The sequence below is a fragment of the Medicago sativa genome, chromosome 8 (genome assembly GCF_051527215.1).
Source record: "Medicago sativa cultivar Bolivia chromosome 8, Bolivia_mono, whole genome shotgun sequence".
Taxonomy (NCBI): domain Eukaryota; kingdom Viridiplantae; phylum Streptophyta; class Magnoliopsida; order Fabales; family Fabaceae; genus Medicago; species Medicago sativa.
The window spans coordinates 51,043,947-51,070,167 of record NC_140756.1 but is presented as its reverse complement, the minus strand read 5'-3'; the positions used below and the strand labels follow the sequence as shown (position 1 = coordinate 51,070,167).

Below are 26,221 nucleotides of genomic sequence, written 5' to 3'. Positions count from 1 at the left end.
ATCTCATTGTGGATCCATGTCCATCTTTGATCTTCATTTAGATTATCGGTGTTATGGCCATGGTGCTCCTCCTCTTGGTGCTAGTTAGCATTGTCTCCTCCATCAAGATTATTCTCTTCATGTACCTGATGATCATCAACATACAACAAATTTGCTTCCACCTCGATGCTAGTCCGAGATGGGTTAGGAAGTAGTAACAAAATAGACACATTAAGCTTGAGTGAATATTGCATGGGCGGATGATGTTTTATGAAGTTCATTGCAATGAGGGTTTCTATGTTTAGCCTATTGTTTCCCTCAATTGGATTTACCCCCTCATTTTCACCCACTCAAAATTGCCTAGTTATGTATGTGATGATGCCACTCACTACTATCTCCCCCTTTCCGGCAGGTCTATTACCTACATCGGCAAGATAATCAAGCAAGTAGAAACAAGTGTTCACAGCCTAAGTGGAAACAAACTCTATGGTTAGGATCATCAAAATTCAACCTATCTTTAGAAAAAACAATTGAACTTAGAAACTCATAGGTGAAATTCTCACACCCTCTCATAGGTTTCAATATCTCAATCCATCCTAAGTTTCCTAGCAACTTATACACATTATCTCTAATGCCTAGCACATTCAAACTATGAGAATCGGGATATCGACAAGGATGTAAAGGTTTAGAAGTTAGAACTTGATACCCATCCCTTTGTGTGTTGTCTTTGAATTGGATTCCATGATTCTTTGCCGATGCTTTCTTCTTTGCTTGAGGTCCTCCGGAAGAGCTTGCTACTTCTTTACCACCTCTTCTTGAAACCATTAACCTTAGGTTGACTTTGTGTGGTTTGGGTAAAGGTTAGGGTTTGGGAAGAATTTTGGTAGGAAAGGTTGGTTTAGGTGTGGAGATTGGTTAAGAATATGTGGTTTTTGGGTTAGGTTTTAGGGAAATAAGGCTTTGGTGAATTATGGGTTTGGGTGGATGAAAGTTGTTTTTGATGGAAGGGTTTTGTGTAGAATGAAGTTAAGAGTTGATTGGGTTAAAGAGTTGATTGGTTTTGTGAAGTTTTGAGGGAGATATGAAGGTTTGAAGGTGGATGGTTATGGAGGTTTAGAGAGAAGTTTGAAAGATGAAAGAGGTTTGTGTGTGAGAATGAGGAAGAAGAAGAGAAAAATTGTGGTTATAGAGGCATAGGGGTCGGGCACGGCCGTGCCAACCTTAGCACGGGCCGTGCCAACCTTCTGGACATGGGACTTCAAAATTTTTCAATTTTTCTTGAATCACAATCGGACAATTACCTACAAAACACTTAAAACAAAGGAAAACAAACAAAATAAAGAATATAAATGCGTGGGTTGCCTCCCACGAAGCGCTCGTTTAGAGTCATTAGCTTGACGGTTAGAAAGTGATTTAACTATCCTATACCCAATCGTTCGAAAGGGACAATGGCATCAAACTAACATTCTCTCCCAAATCACACATGGCTTTCTCAAAGGTTTCAGATCCTATGACACAAGGTAGGGAAAAGCTTCCTAGATTCTTAAGTTTAGGTGGCAATTTGTTTGGAAGTATTTCAATAAGATTCATAAACTGCTCATCTAACTTGGACTCATCAAACCCTTGTGTTAATGGAATTTCTTGCTCATGAGATGGTGAAACAAATGACTTTTCATTCTCTCCTATGGCTTTCTCACTTTGAGGCTCATCACACCCTATCTCTCCTTCATTGTTCTTAATTTTCACAACGGGGTCCTCTAATTGTTTACCATCCCTAAGAGTAATAGCACTTATATGGTTTTTGGGGTTGGTTTCGGTTTGGTCTAGGAGGACTTCGTAGGATTGAGAGGAAGTAGCCACATGTTGGGGTACTTGAGAAGTACGAGTACGGCATTGTGAGTAACTATGGAGTCTTCTTTTGATGTAAGTTTGGCAAGAGAGTCACTCAAAAATTCAGTTTGATTTTTAAGCTCTTGGAGCTGCTCGGATTGATTTATACAAAAAATTTCTAAAAAAAGTTCCAAGCTAGATTTTTGAGGGACTCTTTGGTTGTTTGCATAAGCTGGGTGGTGTTGTTTGTTGTCCAAAAAGATTTTGAGGGGTTTGAAAAAAAATTTGGTTGTTTCTAAACCCTTGATTATATTGAGCATAGTTTACTTGCTCGGGACTTCTAACAACACTACCTAGTTTGCAATCAATGCCAATATGGCCAAATACACCACAAATTTCACAAGAAGGAGATGCGAAGAAGAAGAAGAAGAGATGACACTAACATTTTTGTTTTCAAATTTTGGGTTAATGCATCAATCTTAACGGCTAGGTGATCATAGTTAGGAACTTCATACATACCTGCCTCCTTTTTGGAGGGTGAAGAATTAGTGATGGCTCTCTCGTTGGTCCACTTGTAATGATTTTGAGCCATGTCTTCAATCAAGGCGTATGCTTCGTGTAATTTTTGTTCATTAAAGCTCCACCTCGTTTGCATCAACATAAATTTTTGTGGTATACAAAAGACCATTATAAAAAATATGAATAATAAGCCAGTTCTTTAAACCATGATGGGGACAAAGTCTAAGCATTTCTTTGAAACGCTCCCACGCATCGTAAAGAGATTCTCCATCTTTTTGAGTGAATTGTGTGATTTGAATTCTTAATTGGACGGTTTTAGAATAGGGAAAGAATTGGGCAAGAAAAACTTGCTTCATTTGTTGCCATGAAAAGATAGAACCAATTTCCAATGAATGAAACCAAGCACTAGCTCTACCCCCTAAGGAGAAAGGAAAGAGGTGCAGCCTTACGGCCTCTTGGTTTGCATTCAAGGTTCCACTGAGTCTTAAAAAAATTGAAACATGAAGATTCGGATCCTCGGTGGGTGATCCGAAAAATTGAACCCTATTGCACTAACTCAATAAGTGCGGGTTCTATTTCAAAATTGTCCTCAACCGTTGGGTACACAATAGCATCGTATGACTCATTTGAAGATGGGATTGCATACTCGTTGAGAGAGCGTTCCTTAGCCATATCGTTATTGTCTTCCCAAGAAGTTAAAGGAAAAAGAAGAAATAGAAAAAGAATTTTTTTTTTTTTTTTGAATAGAAATATAAAATAAAATAGAATAAAAATAAAGCAAAAGATTTTTTTTTATTTTATAAAATAAAATAAAATAAAGCAAAAGATATATTTTTTTTAGAAAGAAATATAAAATAAAATAAAACAACGAAAAAGATTTTTTTTTTTTTAGTCTAATCACTATTAAAAAGTTAATAAAATTGCAACAACTCCCGGCAACGGCGCCAAAAACTTGATAGAGCCAAACCGCAAGTGCACGGTCTATCGAAGTAATAGTAGTAAAAGAGTATCGTTCCGCTAGGGAGTTATGGATTCGATTAACTTTTAGATAATGATTAGGAAAGAAGAAAGATTATAAAAAGGGAGGTTTAGTTGCTGAAGGTAAATAACAATAATAATAATAAAAGAGCCTTGGGATTATTGGTTCATCATAACAACGAATCTTTTCACAAGCAAGCCTTAAACTTATAATTATGCGTTAATCCTAATTTCTAAGGACAAGTTTCTCTTTAGCATATCACGGCTTCTCTCGAAGTCGGTGAGTGTATCCCTCCAACAACCACACCTATTCTCATGGGTGATTGCCTTTGGGACCCTTGAAGATCGAAACTTTATGTGTCCCAAGGTTTGCTAGACTATTCTCATGTTTCGCAAACCTTGTCTAAATTCACTTGTTCGGATATCAAAGCTCCGCGTTCGCTTTATGAATTGATATCTAAGATGATGAATTAATCATTATCAAACCCTCCGCGTTCGCTTCCACAGTTTGATAATAATTAATTCATGTTAAAACGGTGAATTTAGATTAGGAATTAAGGTAACATATAATTAGGGTTTAAGGCTTGGCTTGATCCGGATTACGTCATTAGACTTATCCAACAATCCCAAGACAAAGAAGAGTCTACTCACTAACGTTCATTGTAGACATGGGGGAAGAAGAGAGAAAGCAATAAAGTAAAAGAACAATAATATAAAAGTGAACTTTTATTCCCGGAACAAAAGATGAATGTTTATGATGGAGAGCTACTCTATTTATAGCTTTACAATTGACTTAAAATCTAAGCAACTATAAGGGCTATTCGGTAAAACTACAACGGGGTAACTTGGGCCTAAAGCAAAAGCGGCAAAAGTTATCCGAGAGAGGTGGCACGGCCGTGCCAACCTTAGCACGGGCCGTGCCAAGCTTCGACTTGGGGGCTCTATATTTTTGTTCGAATCTTTCGTATTTTTGCTCCAAATCGAGTTCCGGACTCCTTTCTTTTGCTCCAAGACACCTTCCATCATATATTCGTTCTGAAATATAAAATATGCAATTGTAGTGAAAAGATTCAAAAAAGGAAATATTATTGCAATAAAATAAATTCAAATCTAAATAAAACTAAACTAAATAATGCATAAAAATAGACTAAATATAGACTCATCGTAGTGCGTCAACCTTAGTAGCTAGATGATCAAGGGGAGAAATTTCATACATACCTGCCTCTTTTTTAGAGGGTGAAGAAGCAGTGATGGATCTCTCACTTGTCCACCGATAGTGGTTTTGTGTCATGTCCTCGATCAAAGCATGTGTTGTTGTGTAAGTTTTATTCATCAATGCTCCACCCGTAGCCGCATCAACATAAATTTTTGTGGTATACAATAGACCATATAAAAAGTGTGAATAATAAGCCACTTCTCTAAACCATGACGGGGACAAAGTCTAAGCATTTCTTTGAAACTCTCCCACGCATCGTAAAGAGATTCCCCATCTTTTTGAGTGAATCGTGTGATTTGATCCCTTAATTGGGCAGATTTAGAATAGGGAAAGAGTCGGGCAAGAAAAGCTTGCCTCATTTGGTGCCATGAAGTGATAGAACCAACTTCCAATGAATGAAACCAAGTACTAGCTCTATCCCTTAAGGTAAAAGGAAAGAGGTGCAGCCTTATGGCCTCTTGGTTTGCCTTCAAGGTTCCACCGAGTCTTAAAAAAGTTGAAATATGAAGATTCGGATCCTCGGTGGGTGATTCGAAAAATTGATTTTGCTGCACTAAGTAAATAAGTGCGAGACTTTATTTCAAAATTATTACCCTCAACCGTTGGGTACATAATAATAGCATGTGGCTCTTCCGTAGAAGGGGTTGCATACTCTTTAAGAGTGTGTTCCTCAGCCATATAGATATTATTTTGTGTTCCCAAGAAGTTAACGGTAAAAAGTAAGAAATAAAAAAAATAAAGAAAGACGAAGAAGGAAAACGAAAAGAATATTTATATATATATATATATATATATATATATATAGGGGACATTTCAAATGAGATGACTTTTTAAATGAGAGGGTATATATATATATATATATATAATATGGAGAGAGAAAGAGAGAAATATTATTTATTTATTTATTTATTTAGTTGAAGGTAGAAAAATAAAAAATAAAAAGAAAAAGAAATATTATATATATATATATTTTCTATATATAGATTTTTTTAAATTTTTTTTTATTCTAACCACTATTAAAAAAAAAGTTAATCAAATTGCAAAATTCCCCGGCAACGGCACCAAAAACTTGATGAGATAAATCCGCAAGTGCACGGTTTACCGATGTAGTAATAAAAGAGTATCGTTCCGACAGGGAGTTGTGAATTTAATTAACCTTCAACAATGATTAGAAAAGAGTTTTGAGTTAAAAAGTTTGGATTTTTAATTAAAAGAAAATAACAATAATAAAAATCGCATTGGGATTATTGGTTCATCTAAATAACAAGTCCTTCACAAACAAACCCTAAACTAGAATTTTATATTGGATTTACTTTCTAAATACAAGTTTCTCTTAGGCCTATCACATCTCCTTTCGGTTTCGGTGAGTGAGTTCCTCTAGCATCCACGCCTATTCTCATGGTTGATTGTTATTGGAATCCTTGAAGAACGAAACTTTATTTGTCTCAAGGTTTGCTAGACTATTCTCATGTTTCGCAATCCTTGTCTAATTTCACTTGTTCCTATATCAAAAATTCACTTTCGCTTTATGAATTGATATTTGAGATGATGAATTAACAAATACTAATCCTCCACTTTCGCTTCATGAGTTTGATATTTGTTAAAAAAAAAAGGTGAAATTAGATTAGAAAGTAGATTTATATAAAATTAGGGTTCAAGGCTTGGTTTGATTAGGGTTATGTCATTTAGACTTACCCAACAATCCCAAGACAAGAAGAGTCTACTCACTCACATTCATTGTAGACATAGAAGAAGAAGAAGAAGAAGAAGAAGAAGAAGAAGAAGAAGAACATAAAATAAACGTGTACTTTTATTCCAAGAACAAAAGATGAATTGTTGTGATAGCTAGCTACTCTATCTATCGTTTACAACGACTTAAATCCTAAGCAATACTTCACTAGAATGTTCCACAAGAAACCATGGGCTTTTAGGTCAGAAGTAAACTAATAGGTAGCTTGTCTTTTAAGCAAAAGCAGCAAAAGAGTGTACGGGAGGTGGCACGGCCGTGTGTCCGGTGGCACGGGTTGTGCCAAGCCGCCGACTTGGGGAAATTGTATTTTTATCTTCAATCTTAGTATTTTTGACCCGAATCAGCTCCAAATCCTCTTTCTTTTGCTCCAAGACTTAATCTTTCAATTATTTGTTCCTAAAAGGAAATAATATTAAATAAAACGGAATCAAATCTAAACAAAATGGACTCAAATATTATATTAAAAACGTTAATTATTGACTCATCATAGACATACATAAATATAAAGATATATGCATCAATATTAGGTCATGTCACAACCTAGTGCCTAAACTAGGGTTGCTCTACAACACAAATAAATCTAACCTAATAAAACTAAATACCAAAGATAAAATATCTAAATAAACAACATTAAATTGAATAATTATTCAACAAAATAAATAGAAGTTCATCTTAGAACCCTAGCCTAAAAAGATTTAGTTATTCATGATAACTAAACGACTAATTACAAAAGAAATAATACTTACTAGAATCTGCCTTCCTCTTGAAACTTGCTCTAGTTTTGAACGAGAAATTATGAATGAGGAAGGACGTATTTATAGGAAAATTTTACACCTGAATTTGGGCTAAAACCGCGAGCTTAAAGGGCAAAAACGTCACAAAATTGTGACTTTTTCCGCAAGACATCTTGCTCGGGGCGCACACACCATCCCCGAGAGGCGCATGTGCCTTCCAACCAAAACCGCTTCCATGAGCTCCGAGTGCCGTTACATGCGCCGGGCGCATGTTCTGGTTTCTCCATGCTACGGGCGCATGGTTTCATCCCCGCGGCGCATGGGCACGACTTTGGGGTGCCGAAGTGCTGTTTCTTCGCCTTTTTAGGTGTTTGCTTCTATGTAAGTTGTCTTGTAAGTGGGAACAAAATTCCCTAATTTGTAAAGTCTTCTCTCGATGCCTCTTGAATCTTCATTCTTCATCTTCCCAAGGACCACATACATCTTCGGATGTCTTTGCTTTGCCGATTTGCGTGACTTCTTCGTGAATTACATCAAAAATACCCTAAAATTGCTATGTTTCGGGAAGAACGAAATTACGGACTCAAATATAGAAAACATTACAAATGTCCTGAAATCATAGGCAATTGTTATAATACTATGTTTCGTGTTGGTAAAACCTACTAAAAATGTGAAAAACATGCTAAGAATAACGTAAGACTTGATATCTCATATTCATTTACTTGTGAGATGTGGTCATCGATCTACTCACATTATAGTCTCTATGCATTACTATTTTCCCACTTCCAAGTAAAACACTACAAATAATTTCATAATAATGACCTTATGTTTAATGGGGTCTCACTATTAAGTTCTGCTTAATGTTTCATTAAATAGGTTAGCTAACTGCTATAGAGAATTTATCAATCTAAAACAAACTTTATAAAGAAATATCTTACATTATAACTAAATAATCAAGAACAATTTCTAAGTTTAAACATAAAAACATTGACCTCTAGAGCTTACACCAACAACATGTTCCTAGCTAAATGAAATGATGCGATATTTAATATAATAGAAAAAAATTACATTGGAGATTGTACACACTTGCTCATATTAAAAATGAAGGATTAAAAAGTTAATTCCAAATTGCTCCCTAGATATATAAGAGATAATTTATTAGGAACGTGGTTATATAGTAACTAATTCCACATGTATTTTATATATGCTAGCTTAAATATTGGCACATTTTTTCAATTTTCTATTACAATTTATAGTTTTTTAGTTTTAAAATATTTTGTTGTATATCATACGTTTTGATTTGATTTACTTTCGTATTCGAAATAAAGGAGTCATGTGATTCTTGTGAATGTGATAAATTAATACCAATAAATATTAAAATATATAAAACAAAATTATTAAATTAAGGGTTAATAGTGTTTTACCCCTGTAATATAGGTCATTTCCGGTTTTACCCCCTGTAAAATAATTATTTTGGATTTCGTCCTTGTAATTTGAAGATTTTTGTTTTGGACCTTCGGGAAGCATTAGGGAGGTCTGTACGGGCCAAAGGCCTTTTGAGAAAATAAATAATAAATAATCATTTAATCAAACACCATATGAGCGAAAAGGGGTCAATCATTATTAAATATTGTCACTTCATTTTTATTTTTTATTTCTTATGTACATCCTTCCTATCAAAATGCTCCACATCCATGAAATTGAAAATGAACTATTAAATTTTATAGATTTTTATCCACCCTATAATAACTTAAATTAAACCATTTACAATTTCTTAACGTTAAAATCATACGGGTTTGGATAAGTTAATATATTAGGTATGAGATAATTTCTTCATTTATATCTCAAATCGGTGTTTTAAATTGCCAATTGCATGTTTTTATATTGGTTTATGAACTGGCTCCTAGTGTCGAGTTACGAGAGCGTGTTAGCAAAGAAATATTCGTAGAGGATGAAAATCAACCTTTGGAATCCAAGATCTCGATGCATCACACAATTACACCATTTGCAATTTCTTAACCCCAAAACCCTAGGAGCTCGGTGATGATAAGAAATTAGGTATGAGATCGTTTCATCATTTATATATCAAGTCTGATTTAAATCGCCAATTTCATGTTTTTATTTTGGTTTATGAAATTGAGTTTGTTGTCGAGTGCTAGAGTGTAAAAACAAAGAAATATTCCAAGGGAACGAAAATCAACCTGCTGGGTCCGCGATCTCGATGCAGCACGTAATTACACCATTTGCAATGTCTTAACACCAAAACTTTTGGAGCACGACAATGATAAGAAATTAGGTATATATGAGACACTTTCTTCATAGAGATTTTTCTTGCAATTTATATATTGATGATTAAATATAAAGAAAAATATAGTCAAATATGTTGTCTAGATTTTGAAAAAATTGATGAACCCCAATGATCGTGAATATAAAATTGTACATGCTTACCTATGATGTATTGATTTATAAGTTATACGTAACGTAATCTCACTACGATGACTTTCAAAATATTTTTTTGCTTTATGTACATTAAGATGTTACAATTTATGTTTTTCGTCATGAATAATTTGTGAATCAAGTTATATTGTACGACAATATAACATTTGATGCTTTGTTTGTGTAATATCCCACCTAATACTTAATAGATTGTAGTATCGGTAATGTGTTAGGGAAGAATCGTTTCAAAGAAATGGCATTAAGGTAATTGTCACATGTACATATAAAGAGCCAAAGCCCTCATTACATCACATATTGTCCTTTTCCCTTTCACTTTTCGAAATTAAATCCATCCTACTCTCCACTCTCTCCCACGTATCTCTCCCCCACTCTATCATTCATCAAAAACTTGCCTAGTTTAACATGCAAATTTCCCATCATGATCTTTGGAACCTTGGGTACAAATGCTAGCTTAATTTCATTCCCTCCATTCACTCTTTCCCCACATTACCGAACCCCATTTCTTATTACCTTAACCCCAACTTTCTTCCAAAATCATAAATCCAAGATTGCATGCTAAAAATTTCACCTCCAACCATCTCTTTGAACTTGTTGGAAGCTTCAATTTAAAGTGGGTAGAAGAATCTTGTTAATGTTATAATTTTTAATGTATGCAGTACTTTATGTTTAACAAGCGTCTAAATATTTTAGACATTTTTGTATGGGCGTTACAGTTTGGTTTGGATAGAAAAGACTCGTGTTTAAAATTGAGAAAGATTGACATATTATAAGGTGATTCTAAAGATTAACTATATGTTAATTAAGATGGCATAATGAAATATCTTATGATATACAAATCTTATTCGAAGATAATAAGGGTAATGATCTTTCAAATAATCATATTTACATTCAATTACTAAAACTTTATATATATATATATATATATATATATGTATATAACTCTCAAAGATGTTTACATATTTTGATATCAACAAAAACACTTATAACTAATAAGACATTGTTGTGTCTCGACGGGAGCCCGGAAGATCACCAACATTGAGTTCAGAGCAGCCACATAAGTGATTTGGAAACCACACTTTTACCGAAAACCCTAAGACATCAGGTTTATGGGTCCTCTCACTTATAAGGTGCTCAACCTCCAGTTTTCTAATCAATGTGAGACTTCTAACTGGAAATTTTTACATAACGATCTCCCACCTCAAGTGTGTGTCCACCACTTCAACATGCTTATCCCTTAAGAAAAAATCATTCCATCCACAAACTTTTGCACTTGTACCGTCGTTGACATGTTCCACATCAATGGGACTCGGCACCTGGACACCCTTGGTTGGGAATACTTCCGACACTAAGTTTATCAAACCCTTCGTCAAACCTCGACTACGATACCGTTGTTGGGTCATGAGGGGATCCCGAGAGATCACCCACATTCGGCTTATAGGAACCTTAAAAGTAAGTTGGACACCATATTTTAACCAAAACCTCAAGGTATTAGGTTTCTTGATCCTCTTTTGTATATAGTGATCAACCTTCACTTTTCTAAGTAATTTTGGACTTCTAATTCACACTTGCTACACAACATATATAAGTATGTAAATGTGAGAAATGAAGTATTTTGAATAACAATACTTAAGAAAGTACTAGGAATTCCATGTAGGTGTAATATGGTAAGTTTTTTATTAGAGTATATTTTTAAGTAATTGATAAAGCAATAAAATAACAAGAAAATAAATAAAATAAAAGATGAACTTTATTATGAACACAATTGTCACTATTTGATTCCAAGAAAAAAGATGAATGTTTATGATGGAGAGCTACTCTATTTATAGCTTTACAATTGACTTAAAATATAAGCAACTATAAGGGCTAATCGGTAAAACTAGAATAGAGTAACTTGGGCCCGAGGAAAAAGCAGCAAAAGAGACTGCGGAGGGTGGCACGGCCGTGCCACATGTTGGCACGGGCCGTGCCAAGCTTCGACTTGTGGGAGACATATTTTTGTCTCCGTATCTTCGTATTTTTGCACTGTATTTGCTCCAGTCCTCTTTCTTTTGCTCCAAGACACCTTCCATCATATATTCGTTCTGAAATAAAATAAAATGCAATTTGAATTAAAAGATTCAAAAAGGAAATAAAATTAAAATAAAATAAAACTAAATCTAAATAAAACGGTACTAAATAATGCATAAAAATAGACTAAATTATGACTCATCAAACTCCCCCACACTTGAATCTTTGCTTGTCCTTAAGCAAAAGGCAATAGACATAGTAGCAACAAGAAAGATTAAACATGGCAACACAGTTGAAATACTCATGCCTCTCCTAAGGTTTTGTTTCAAGTACACTAATCACGACCTCAAGCATTTCTTGCGAACTTATTCAACCCAACAACAAGTCTTAAGTGAGTGTGTGTGTGCAGTCAATCCTTTTCTTGCTCTGTATAAGACGAGATATTATGAGGAACATGTTCTATCCCTAATGCTAAAGTAACCGAAAAAAGTCCTTTCTTCATTTCATATAAGAGTGATGGTAATTTAGTTAAAATTAAATTAGATTAACAATTTAAGCACAAAGGAGCTCCAGATGCTTAGGGGCTATCTATCCTCATAGGAAGTCTTTATGGATGAGTTGTCCTTTCCCCCTAGATTCAAAATCACCCTAAGTAGTGCTGCAAAATTTTATCATCTCCGCGTAGGAAGTCTTTTGGAGAGGGTGTCCTTTCTCCCTAGCTTTGATGAATTTATTTCCTCTTTTGAGGGATTTGGAACTTAAGTTCAATTAGGGAGTCACCACCCCAATTAGGAAGTTAGGGATTGTCCTTTCGCCCACATGTTGATGCCATTCTCCCACCCCATTTAACTTTAACAATTATAAAGAATAAAACAATAAAGCACATTAATTAATTCCCACACAAACTTATATTACTTTTACTCTAAAGACTTTTAAGGGTCTAAGTTAACACTTTGAAGATAGAACGTGCTCCTTAAAATACCTACTCATACACTTACTCAAAGATTGCAACTGAGTGCTTTTCTTATTGGAGAATTTTTCACAATAAAACGAGATGTGGGTATAGCAAGAACACAAGAAATCACTTTCGTGTACAAGAAACAACCTTTTTAAGAGAAGACAACAAAAAATTTTATGCCATGATTTACATTAAAAACAAGCTACTTAATCATGCCTTTCGCTATAAAAACAAGACAAAAGAATAAAGTTCAAGGGAGTTTGGAAACACTACGACTCTAGACACTTTATTACCCCCCCCCCCCCCCCACACACACACACACACACACACTTAGGGGAAGCATTGTCCTCAATGATTCAAAGAAAAACAAATTAAAAGAGAAGAAGAAGAAGAAGTAGAAGAAAGAGTAGGAGAAGGAGAGAAGAGATAAGGGAAGAGAAGAAGAGGAAAGCTCACAATTTGTTCATTGAGGTCCATAAGGAGGACCATGGAGATGAAGGTATTGCATCATCCGGGAGCATTTCATTGTTTTCTTCATTGATGCGGTTGCACCTTTTGACTTCATTTCTAAGCCTAGAGATTTCAACACCTTGCCTTTGTTGTTCGGTGCTCATCCTTTCAACCTCATTGTGTATCCATGCCCATCTTTGATTGTCATTGAGCTCTCCGACTTCATGGTCATGGTGCTCTCCCTCATGGTGCAAGTTAGCACCCTCTCCTTCATCATGATCTTGCTCTACAGGTACCTGCACATCATCAACATACAACCAATTTTCTTCCACCTCGGTGGTAGTCCGGGATGGGTTAGGAAGTAAAAACATAATAGGCACATTAAGCTTGAGTTGGTATCGCATGGGTGGACGAAGTTTAATGAAATTCATAGCAATGAGGGTGTCTATGTTCAGCTTATTGTTTCCCTCAATTGGTTTGATCCCCTCATCCTCACCCAACTCCAAAACACCTAGCTATGTATGTAATGATGCCACCCACCACTATGTCTCCTTTACCGGCTGGTCTAGTACCTACGAAGTCTAGGTAATCAAGCAAATAGAAACAAGTGTTGACGGGGTGGTTATAGAGCATTACCCACAACATGAAGAGCTCATCGGTTCTAATGTTCCCTAACTCGGTTCTACCCTAAATAGTGCAAGCCATTACCCTTTGAAGGTACCTAAGTATGGGGTTGTGAATGTTGCTAGCTTTATTGGCTCTAGTGACAAAAGTGCGAAGGCCGATGATACGTTCCCAAAAGGCAGCGGGTTGATAGTCAACCGGCTTTAGGCTAGGATCCCAAGAATCATGGATATACCCCTCGTTTACAAAGCCTAAGGCATCACAAAAGTGTTGTAGAGACATATCATAATCAATATTAATTAGCCTAAAAGAAACTCTATGGTTAGGGTTATCAAAATTCAACTTATCTTTAGTAAAAACAATTGAGCTTAAAAATTCATAAGTGAAATTCTCATAACCCCTCATAGGTTTCAACATATCCGTCCAACCTAGCTTTCCTATCAACCTATAAACATCATCTCTAAGCTCTAGCACATTCAAAGTGTGAGAATCGGGATATCTAGAAGGATGCAAGGGTTTAGAGATTAGAGTTTTGTACCTATCCCTTTGCTTGTTGTCTTTGAACTTGATTCCATGATTCTTTTCTTGTGCTTGCTTCTTTGAGGGAGGTCCTCCGGAAGAGCTTGCTGGTTCTTTACCACTTCTCCTTGAAGCCATTGACCTTAGGTTTGACTTAGTGTGATTTGGTGAAGGTTAGGGTTTTGGGAAAAGTATGGATGGAAAAGGTTGGTTTGGGATTGGGTTTGATGTTTGAGTAAGGTTTATGAGTTTAGGTGTGGAGATTGGTTAGAAATATGTGGTTTTTGGGTTAGGGTTAATGGGATAAGGGTTTTGGTGAATTATGGGTTTGGATGGATGAAAGTTGTTTTTGATTGTTGGGTTTTGTTTAGATGGATGTTTAAATTTGATTTGGTGAAAGAATTGGTTGAATTGGTGAAGATTTGGCGGAGATGTGAAGGTATGAAGGAGGATGGTTATGGAGAAGTTTAAAAGATGAAAGAGGTTTGTGGTTTAGAATGAGGAAGAAAGAAAAAAAAATTGGGTTATAGGAGGGAGAGATCGGGCACAGCCGTGCCACCTATTGGCACGGGCCGTGCCAAGCTTCTGTAGTTTTGGCCTTTTTGTGTTGTAAAATGCGGCACGGCCGTGCCAACCTTATACGGACATCGGGCTTCAAAATTTTCAGTTTTTCTCGAATCACACTCGAACAATTACCTACAAAACACTTAAAACAAAGGAAAACAAACAAAATAAAGCAATTAAATGCGTGGGTTGCCTCCGATGAAGCGTTCTTTTAGAGTCATTAGCTTGACGGTTAAAAGATTCCTTAGAATGGATCAAAGAGATCATGTTGTGTAGATGATGCTATGAAATGTTCTTTCACATCATGATCTTTAAGCATGCAACAAGAGTAAAGAGCGGGACCTTTCATAACATTTTCCAACTCAAATCCTATCATTTTGTCACTCACTTGAAAGACAATCCTACCATTCTTAACATCAACTAGAGCTCCCGCGATCGCAAGGAAAGGTCTACCTAGGATTATAGGGACGTCATCGCCCTCTTCAATGTCAACTACCACAAAATCGGTGGGGATGTAAATCCCTTCTATCTTAACGAGTATGTCCTCAACAAATCCGGCTAGTTTCATGGTAGAACGATCGGCTAATGTCAAGACTAATTCGGTAGGTTTCAACTCTCCTATCCCCATCCTCTTAAAGAGGGATAGAGGTAACAAACTTACAATAGCTCCTAACTCACACAAAGTTTTGTCAACGGTCTCACTCCCAATCATACAAGGTTTGGGTCTTATCAATTGGTTTCTCGGTTTTCTCACCTAAAAGCTTGACGCTTTCTTTCTCAATGTTTTGAACCTTAGCAATAGTATCTCCTAACTTACTACCCTTAATAGAAATAGCATTAACATGAGCTTTAGGGTTGGCCTCGGTTTGACCGGGAAAGATTCCCGGTGCTTCGAGAAAGAGTGGACACTTGTTGGGCTATTTGGGAGATTTGTGTTTTAAGCATTCTAGAATGAGTATAGATAGAATCAACCTTGGTATTGAGTTTGGAAAGAGAATCGTTCGAAATCCGGTTTGGTTTTTAAGTTCTTGAAGTTGTTTATTTTGGTTGGCAATAGAATTTTCCAACAAAATTTCCAAATTAGATTTACGAGCGACTCTTTGGTTGATTGCATAGCCATGTGGTGCTACTTGTCCATAGGGATTTTGATTTTTATAAAAATTTTGGTTTTGTCTCATCCCTTGGTTGTATTGAGCATAGTTCATTTGCTCAACACCATTAATAGCACTACCTAGTTGGCAATCAACATCAATATGACCGGTTATACCACAGATTTCACAAGAAGAAGATGCGAGGAGTAGAAGAGATAGCACTAACATTGAATTTTTCAAATTTTTGGTTTAGTGCATCAATTTTAGCAGCAAGGTGATCATAGTTAGAGACTTCGTGCATACTGCCTCCTTTTTGGAGGATGAAGAACTAGTGATGGCTCCCTCGTCGGTCCACTTGTAATGATTTTGAGCCATATCTTCAATCAAAGCGTATGCCTCCGTGTAGTTCTTGTTCATTAGAGCTCCACCTGCGTTGCATCAACGGACATCTTAGTGGTATAAGACAAGCCATTATAAAAGGTGTGGACTATGAGCCAACTCTTTAAACCATGGTGGGGACAAAGTACCGAGCATTTTTGGATGCATCATATAGAGACTCCCCATCTTTTTGATTGAACAGAGTAATTTGGTCCCTTAGTTTAGCGAGTTTTGGATGGGGGAAAGAACCGGGCAAGGAATGCTTGCCTCATCTGATCCCATGAAGTAATGGAACCGACTTCGAGGGAATGGAACCAAGCGCTAGCTCTATCCCTTAAGGGAAAGGGAAAGAGATGAAGTCTTACGGCCTCTTGGTTCTCCTTCATGGTTCCACTAATTCGTAGGAAAACGAGAGATGTGAAGATTGGGATCCTTGGTGGGGGATCCCGAAAATTGGTTTTGCCGCACCAAGTTAAGTAGGGCAGGCTTAATTTCAAAATTTTCATCCTCAACCGTTGGGTACACAATAATAGCTTGTGGCTCAGTTTGTAGACGGCGTTGCATACTCTTTCGAGTGCGATTAGCCATGGCGGTATTATTTCGTGCCTCTCTCCTCCTTCTATGTAAAAACATTTCGATCTCGGGTATGAGTACCACTCGATTTCTAGTTCTTCGCATAAAAGGTTGAGAACCCAAGAAGTTAATGATAACGAGAAAGAAAAGAATAAAAGAAAAATAAAAGAAGAAAAGAAAAGAAAAAGAATTCTAATCAAAGAGAAAAAGTTAATTAAATTAGTTAACTCCGGCAACGGCGCCAAAAACTTGATAGGCCAAACCGCAAGTGCACGGTCTATCGAAGTAATAGTAGTAAAAGAGTATCGTTCCGCTAGGGAGTTGTTCAATTCAATTAACTTTTAGAAAATGATTAGAGGAGAAGAAAGTTAATAAAAAGGAGGTTTAGTTGGCTGAAGGTAAATAACAATAATATAAAAGAGCCTTGGGATCATTGGTACATCGTAACGACGAATCCTTCACAAACAAGCCTTAAAATTTTAATTCTACGTTTGTCTTAATTTCTAAAGACAAGTTTCTCTTTAGCGTATCAAAGCTTCTCTCGAAGTCGGTGAGTGTGTTCCTCCAACAACCACACCTATTCTCATGGGTGATTGCCTTTGGAACCCTTGAAGATCGAAACTTTATGTGTCTCAAGGTTTGCTAGACTATTCTCATGTTTTGCAAACCTTGTCTAAATTCACTTGTTCGAATATCAAAGCTCTGCGTTCGCTTTAACAATTATCAAACCCTCAGCGTTCGCTTCCACGAGTTTGATAATGGTTAATTCATGTTAAAGCGGTGAATTTAGATTAGAAATTAAGGTAACATATAATTAGGGTTTAAGACTTGGTTTGATTTGGATTACGTCATTAGACTTATGCAATAATCCCAAGACAAAGAAAGTCTACTCACTCATGTTCATCGTAGACATGGGGGAAGAAGAGAGAAAGCAATAAAATTACAAGAAAGTAAATAAAATAAAAGATGAACTTTATTATGAAAACAATTGTCACTATTTGAATCCAAGAAAAAAGATGAATGTTTAAGATGGAGAGGTACTATACTTATAGCTTTACAATTGACTTAAAATCTAAGCAACTATAAGGGCTAATCGGTAAAACTAGAACAGAGTAACTTGGGCCGGAAGAAAAAGCGACAAAAGAGACTGCGGAGGGTGGCACGATCGTGCCACATGTTGGCACGGAGCCGTGCCAAGCTTCGACTTGTGGGAGACATATTTTTGTCTCTGTATCTTCGTATTTTTGCCTTGTATTTGCTCCGGTCCTCTTTCTTTTGCTCCAAGACACCTTCCATCATATATTCATTCTGAAATAAAATAAAATGCAATTTGAAGTAAAAGATTCAAAAAGGAAATAAAATTAAAATAAAATAAAACTAAATCTATATAAAACGGTACTAAATAATGCATAAAAATAGACTAAATTATGACTCATCGGTAATCTTGGATTTGATATTTTAAACGATTTTCAACGCTTGAGATGATTTCAAAAAGTTTGATGTGGTGAAGTACTTGAATTGATTTATCTACATAATGCTAATATCGGTGTGTGTGTGTGTGTGTGTGTGTGTGTGTGTGTGTGTGTGTGTGTGTGTGTGTGTGTGTGTGTGATTGAGGCAAAAGATGGTAATAACATACCACAAACTTATCATGTTTCATTGAAACAAGCAACTGGGCTATGTTCAATCTCCACAAACAATATTATTTTCCATTATGATACATAAAATTTAGGCTTAATTGCATGTCCGGACCCTTATCTTTTTCTTAGGTTTCAAGTTGGTCCCTTATATTTTAAAAGTTTCAAGTTGGTCCCTTATGTTTTAAAAGTTTCAAGTTGGTATAAAACGTTATTCACATTGGAATAAGTTAGTCCCTACGTCACTTGACCATTTAAAGATTCGGGTTGACAATATGTGTGATTGAATTTAACTTATTTAGAAAATCGAGTTTTAATTTTTTTTTATTAAACCCAATATCATGTCGTGGAAGGAAACTTATTCCAACGTAACTAACATTTTGGACCAACTTGAAACGTTTAAAACGTAGGGGACCAACATTAAACTTTTAAAACATAAAGGACCAATTTAAAACCTAAAAAAAAACATAATGGATCAAACATGAAATTAAGCCTAAAAGTTATAATCTTTGGGAAAGGTATTAACTATCGGTTTGGGAGGCACATCAAAAGTTTTGATTAAGATGAAAAAGTTATGATTTTTATCTAAAAAATGCTAAACTATTTTAAAATATTGATACTCACTTGATAATAAAAGTCAATATTCTTTCTAGCATATGTTCAAACACATTATATTAATAATTAATAACAAAAAAAATATCGTAAGTTAATCTTTTGAAAAAAAGTTTGTTATCATCAAACTATAATGTAATAGGTCTTTTGCCTTACTATTTTTCTCCCTTTTTGATAATTGAATATTTTCATGAATAAAATAAACTTGCAAAAGAAGGAGTAATAATACTAATAAAATATTAAGTTATCGAGATTATGAATCATCTCTTTTTCTATATCAAATAGTTTATTTATTCATAATCGATGTACAATGACCTGTATTTAAGAATGGAGAAAGTATTAATTTTCTTCTTCCCCAATCTTCATATCTCTTTTATCTTTGTAGAATACATTTTTTATTTTTAATTTGATATTTGAATTGTTTGTTAATACATAAATTATTTTATTTCATTCAAAAATTTATCTATGGTTATTTGTTAAAATTTTCTGATTAATGTTACTTTAAAATAATGATAAATTTTTATGGTAGTAAATTTTAAAAGGATTTAAAGATATGTTTTAATGGATCTTCTGTTAAAGTGATTTACACCGTTATGCAAAAAAATGTGAGCAAGTATACACGATCAAAACAAGTAGTATAATAAAATCGTTAACACGATAATCGTTGATGTCACCTTCAGGTATTATTAAAATATCTACTACCATAACATTAATATTATTTTAAAGAAAGAAATCTGATTTTTTTAAAAAATATCCATACTTAGATTTCACTTTAAAAGAATTTTTTTTATAATTCACATTAAAAGAATATTTTTTATGATTTAACAAACATATGAAAATCAACTTAGAAATAAAGAAAATGTTTTCTAGAAAGATCAAATGGATTTGTGAATTGTTGAAAAAGAAAATTAATACAATGAACAATGACTAGATGCTTACTCGGCTAAAAGCTGTTTTCCAATTAGAAGTGATCGTGACAAGAAAGAAATCATAGTATTTCCATATAGGGAAAAACTTTATCTTTAATGTTTACCTTTTCGGGCGTATTTCGACATACCCAATTCCGTAATGGGTTAATTTAGACTTTATGTTTTTGGGTTAGAATTAGTATAAAAAGGACCCCTTACTCCCCTAATGAGAGGCACAATTTCAAAGTTAGAACAAATTACTTTTGATATTATTTGGTTTTACGCTATTGTGTGTATTTACGCATTCGGTATAATTTCAAAGCTTAGTCTTTTTTACTTAATTATTTATTATTTATATTAATTATTTTTTTAATTTTGAATTTGAATTATTGTAATTAACTTTGTTTTTTTTTATTGAACGTGTAATTGATAGGTTGATTTAAGTGCATGAAGTTAGTTTTTTTTTGTTCATTATGTTTGAATCGAATTTTTATTTTTCATCATTTTTTAAGGATGATTTTACTGTTTAAAGTGATATTAAAACTCGCAGATGGTTTTGAATGATTTTTTTCGAGGTGTTGTACATGATTGTTGGATTTCTTAGGTTCCAAACTAGTTGGGATGTCGGTAATTCTTAATGATGCATTTAAACTTTAAATTTTTGCTTAAAAATTCACAAACGGGTGTGGATTTGTTTAATTATTTATTTAAATTTGAATAAAATATTGGTACAATTTCTTTAGTTGGGATTGGTGTATGGTGCAAGCAATACCTTGTTGGTTTTAAGTTTTGATTAAGCTAAGTGAGATTTATTTTTAAAAAAAAAAAACAAAAAGTTATAATCTTTTATATTGTTAAATTTATTTTCCATGAGAATAGCTTGTACAATTTTTCGAGTGTTGGATAAGCATCATTTTTTTTACTATTGTCAATTTAGCATAATTTCTTTATTATGTTTAATTTTTTTTTTTGCTTTAATCATGTTTTAGCTATGGTTTTTATGCTTTTATTCTTTAGTTTCAATATTTTGTAAATATCGGTTTGATTGGTATGTCTAATCCTTTCATGGATGCAAGATGGTGAAAATGATGATGGATTTCTTGAGAACCCATACTAGTTTTTCTTTAGAAACATTTTCTACACAACTATTTTTATGAGTGAGTGGGAAATGCATTAAGCTTTAACGGTTTAAGAAAACCATATAAGTTATTAAGTATTTATTTTGAAAGCTTTTTGGGGACCATATAAATATTTGTAGAAATAGATTTGTTTTGTTGGAAACTAGGTGCCAACAAAGGCCACTGCAATATACTTTACGAGTATGAGTTTCCTTGGATATATTCCATTATGATATGTTTGTATTGTTGGAATAATACCTTTGCAATTGTTAAAATTTACTTGTTTTGCCCACAAGGGAATGCCCTTATTGACTAACCCATTATCTTTATTATTGTATAAACATTATATTATAATGGTGAGCACATGATCATTTCTACTATTTCAATATTCTTAAATGTTTTAAACATCCGGGACTGCCAAATATTCTCGTTTCTCGAGGTTTTGTAGTAAAAATGGAAGAGAAAGCCTCAAAGTCATTGGGTGAAGTTGCACTCAATCAAAAGCGAAAGAGGGATGCCCAATGTGTTGAACATCCGATCGGAGTTTCGGCACCAACAAGTGTGGTTGGAGATGTATGCAAATCAGATGACTCTTGTCCTAATATTTCCAAGTCATTGGTCGGTTATTATTTTAATTATAAGAAAAGTGGAATACCGAAACGTTTGATGTTCTATAAGAATGGTGAATGGGTTGACTATCCGGAGGATGTTGTTGACATGGTTAAAAAATATTTCAAAATCAAGAAGGCGAGTTGTAGAAGTAGAGTTAGATGGCCAAGAGGTTGTGCTAGATTTTTTGCATATGCATCATGTTAATTTGAAAACATGTTTGCAACAACCCATTGCGTGGATTGACGAGGAAGGAAACTACTTTTTCCCTAAATTTTTTGTTGGTTCTAATGAAGAACTCAATAATATAAGGGAGCGAGGAGGGTGAAGAAAGTCCTAATAAGAAAAAACCATATAAGACAAAACTACATATATCCAATGAAATAAATGGGGTGGATGAGTCCATGTTAAGAAAGTATAGCCGAGAGTACGATGATGCAACAAAGAATGTAAAAGTTGTTGGTCATGCTATGACTAACAAAATGGGGATTCGAAATTTTGATATAGATATTAACAAAGAGCCGAGACATAGATTTAAATGATTATTCTGAATCTTTATATGAAAAATTGGATATGGATTCTACACGAGAAGATGTTTCTTACGGGAATGAGTTCCTTGGGCATTAGCAAGTACGATATAGTTGAGATTCATCGCAGCTCGGGAAAGTCAATGCAAACACGACTACGGTTATTCCAAAAGCGAGGTTGATATCACAAAAGGAGTTCGAGGGGAAGCTAATGTTCGTTATGCCTGGCTTGCTTGTTCTAAAGAGGAATTCTCAACAATGATGGAATATGGACTTAGTCAATATAAACTAACTCCGTCCAAATGCATATATGGCTTTGGTGTTCATCTTGCACTGTTACCCACCCTTATGTCCGGTTAGTTATCATATCATAAACATTGAACTTCATACATTATTATTATTATTATTATTATTATTATTATTATTATTATTATTATTATTATTATTATTATTATTATTATACGATATGTTATCATAAATTATTTTGTTGGATTTCTCAAATGATTTAGTTTTCCCATGTTCACAGTTCACCTTCTTGTGATGTTGACGGAAGTGGAATTAAGCATATGTTCCTATGTCGTGTCATAATGGGGAACATAGAGCTTCTTCGTCCTGGCATTAAACAACTTCGTCCAAGTAGTTGCGAATATGATAATGGGGTGGATGACATTCAATGCCCAAAGTGTTATGTGGTGTGGAACATGAATATGAACACACATATCTATCCCGAATTCGTTGTTAGCTTCAAGTCCCCTTTGTTTTTTGAAGGTAATGTAATGTTCCTTTAGAAAAAAATTATGCCGTGTGTCAATGTTAGATATATGCTTTTGTATGACAACATGCTTTACATTTTAGCATTACGTAACTATCACTTTGAAGGGGAAAGGAGTTAATCATTGACAAACCAATTGATATGTAACACTTTTCAACTTATTGAGCGCTTTACTCTAATTCGGCAAAACAATCATTTGTATATGTTGCTAAGTTGTATGATTGATATTTCTTTCAACAACGGAAAAATCTTCTTGATCACGACACTTGATGTTTTTTTTTTGTTTTGAATAGGAAATGTTTGTTTAAATGAGAGTAAGAAAAAAGGGTATCGACATTCTACAATGGACACCGTAAGCTTTTTCATGAGTTTTGCTTCTTATGGTTTTCTAGTTTTCTATGTAAAATACAATGTTATCACAATTTTTTTTAAGCTGTTTTTAAAATACGACAATGATTTATTTAGTGTACAACTTTCCATTATAATATTTTTAATCTTCGGTTTTAATACATTTATGTGCAATATTTTGGGGCATTCATCTTTTGAGATTTATCTTCTAGTTTTTATTCCTATATTGTTTTCCTTTATTGCCTTTATCCAAACAATTTTGGTTTGTGTTATGCCTCGGGTAAAAGCTACTAGTGTTTACGGTAACATCGAGAAGAACTCCAAGTTCCGCTCGGCTGCCTATTCCCATTCCTTTTTCCGTTCTTTTATCTTCCATAAGAAACGTGGTTCCTTCCCATATTATGTTTCTTATCGACGCCCAATATGCGTTCTTGATGGTATGAAATGATGTCCAATTTATGTCTATGTCTTAAATAGTAAATATCACTAATGTAACATGTCGTGCTTGTGCGGTCGAATAAGATTTCACGTGATGATTTCATGTCGAAGTTGAAGTCGGTTGTTGGAAATGATGTACTAAAATCTGCGGTATACAATGTTGTATCCAAGGTAAAAAAAAATTATTTTTTTCTAGAAATATTTATTTGGTTTGCTATATGTTTTGATCTTATCTCGTTAAGTATGTTATGCTTAAATTTTGGATTGTGTAATCATATGATCTATCTCTTGCCATCCGATTAAGCCTCCTAATGTTTAGTTGGCTTCTTGCGAGAGACCACCAAGTGGTGGATCAAATGTCTTAAACGTTAAGCAAGAATGAGGCTTTAAACAGGAGGAGCCGAGAGATCTTACACTTGGAGTTAACTATTGTCAACATGGAGTTCGATATTGTTTTCTTCTAGGAGATTTTTTTTGTAATTTCATTTTATCATCTAATTCCCGGTTTCGATGCGGAATTATAGCACATGTTTGATTCGGGAGCTTATAGAGGTTTATTTTGAAATGTTAGTGATTATATGTATTCAAACTTGTGTTCTAAGATTTGGGTGCCTTAAGACAAACCTAAAATTTGGGCCCTAAGTAATAAGAAATTTTAAAAAAATTGAATTTCTAAAGTGTAAATGTCATTTACTTGAAGATAATACGTTTTATTACGTTAAATAATCTAATAAAAATATCAGATTTCATACGAAAAGCAATACCTACAAGAATATCCAACTCCTCGTACAAAACAACTCCTACAAGAATTTCTAGATAAAAAAATCATTAACAATTTATTTTTACATCAATATGTTCTATGATATCTGTCATACCCCATTTTTGGACCGGATAAAACCTTTGGTCTTATTTTTAAAGCGGCTCAAAATCCTTTTTATTTGGTTTTAATCGGTTAAAATTACGGCTTAGTCGTTGTTTAACATTTTAAAACTTTTATCTTGTATTTTTAAAGCAAGTAGAATTTTATTCATGTCTCATGTATTTTAAAAATCATTTTATTTGTTTTCAGAATTTTCACGCGTACTTTTACAATATTTGAGGTCGTCTTAGTTCGCTTCCTTTTTAAGCTTTTAAATAGTTTCCTTTGCATTCGTAATTAACACGTTGTTTTTTAACCGTTTCGGTTGAATTTTCGGCGAGAGAGGTATTTTAAAATACCTCATTTATTTGCATTTTTATTCTTACTATCATTACTATCATTATTATTATTATTATTATTATTATTATTATTATTATTATTATTATTATTATTATTATTATTATTATTATTATTATTATTATTATTATTATTATTATTATTATTATTAATTTTATCTTTAATGTTTGTTTTTTTTCAATCACGTGTCCTTTTCCTTCCTCCTATTTTTTATTTTTTATTTTTTCTTTATTATTTGGTTTAGTTCATTTGGGTCTTGAGTCGGTCCAGTGTCGGTCTAGTATTGGTCTTTGTCTAACTTGGTCCCCAATCTTCCGTGTTGTCTTGGCACTCTTATCAGACCCAATTTGAGGGTATTTTTGACATTGGTTCTCATCAGTCTAACCCTAATTTTTGGCATTATAAAAAGGGCATTTATTACACTGCTTGTTGAAGGGACCGTTCACGCGTCGAGAGATATTTCGGCGGTCACCAATCACATTCAAAAACAGTTCCAAATTTTCTCTCTCCAAAATTTTGGATCAAACACTCTTCTTTTTTCGAAACTCATGAATGTTCATATACATTCATCATGAACACATGAACAAAAAATTCCGAAACTCAAAAACGCTACCGAACCATAGCAACACCATCCGAATGCTATCATCACTAACAACAACACTTTTATCACGAATTCGGTTCAGCAAACAACTCGAATGCGAGTTCATTTCCATCAACACTAACATCTTTCACGGATTCAACGAGAGGAGGTTCAGATTTGGACATAACTTTGCTAGATCTTGAAGTTTTCTTTTCCTTCTCGATTTACCTCCGATTTTAAGCGAGAGGTAACTTCATTCCACTTCCTATTTCCTCGATCTGTGATGTTACCATGTCTATGTTTATGATATTCATAAAAAATGATATAAGATTGCGTTTTCAAAATGATTTTCAGAAAAAGAAACCTAGATCTAGGGTTCGTTTAGACTTCCTTTAAAAAAACGAACTCGGATTCATCTTAAACACAAAAAGGATGTTCGAGATCCGTTTTCGTTTTTTTTCAAAGAAGAATGAAAAAGTTTTGATAATACAAATGTAGATCTAGTGTTTTTGAAAGGTTTTTTGAGAAAAATGAGTCCGAAATCAAATAGAGGAGGAAGAATGGACCGGATCGATACAAAAAATTTAAAAAAAAATGAATAAAAGCTCGACGCGGCGGCGACAATGGTCAACCACCGCGCCGGAGCCGGAGCGGCTCTCCGGCGGCCAATCTTCCTTCTCCGGCCAACTGTTATTCTAGTGAGAGAAGAGAGTGTTTGTCATGTTAGAGAGAGGTTGTTTTGGAAAAATGAGAGGTTGAACCGGCTGCAGGGTGAATTTATAGGCTATCAACCGGTTCGGTTCGCCTGTGAACCAATCCAGGTTTGAAC

At 34.4% G+C, this 26,221-nt stretch overlaps 2 non-coding genes and 1 pseudogene across 2 annotated transcripts; all 3 read left to right on the top strand.

Moving 5' to 3' along the window:
• Positions 1-2,529: 2,529 nt before the first annotated feature.
• Positions 2,530-2,636, top strand: LOC146899382 (small nucleolar RNA R71). The gene has a single exon (XR_015024350.1). It is a non-coding gene; the product is annotated as a small nucleolar RNA R71 (small nucleolar RNA).
• A 2,090-nt stretch (positions 2,637-4,726) lies between these two features.
• On the top strand, positions 4,727-4,833 carry LOC146899381 (small nucleolar RNA R71). The gene has a single exon (XR_015024360.1). It is a non-coding gene; the product is annotated as a small nucleolar RNA R71 (small nucleolar RNA).
• Positions 4,834-21,355: 16,522 nt separating this feature from the next.
• Positions 21,356-23,978, top strand: LOC146899380 (inactive poly [ADP-ribose] polymerase RCD1-like; annotated as a pseudogene).
• The last annotated feature ends 2,243 nt before the right edge of the window (positions 23,979-26,221 follow it).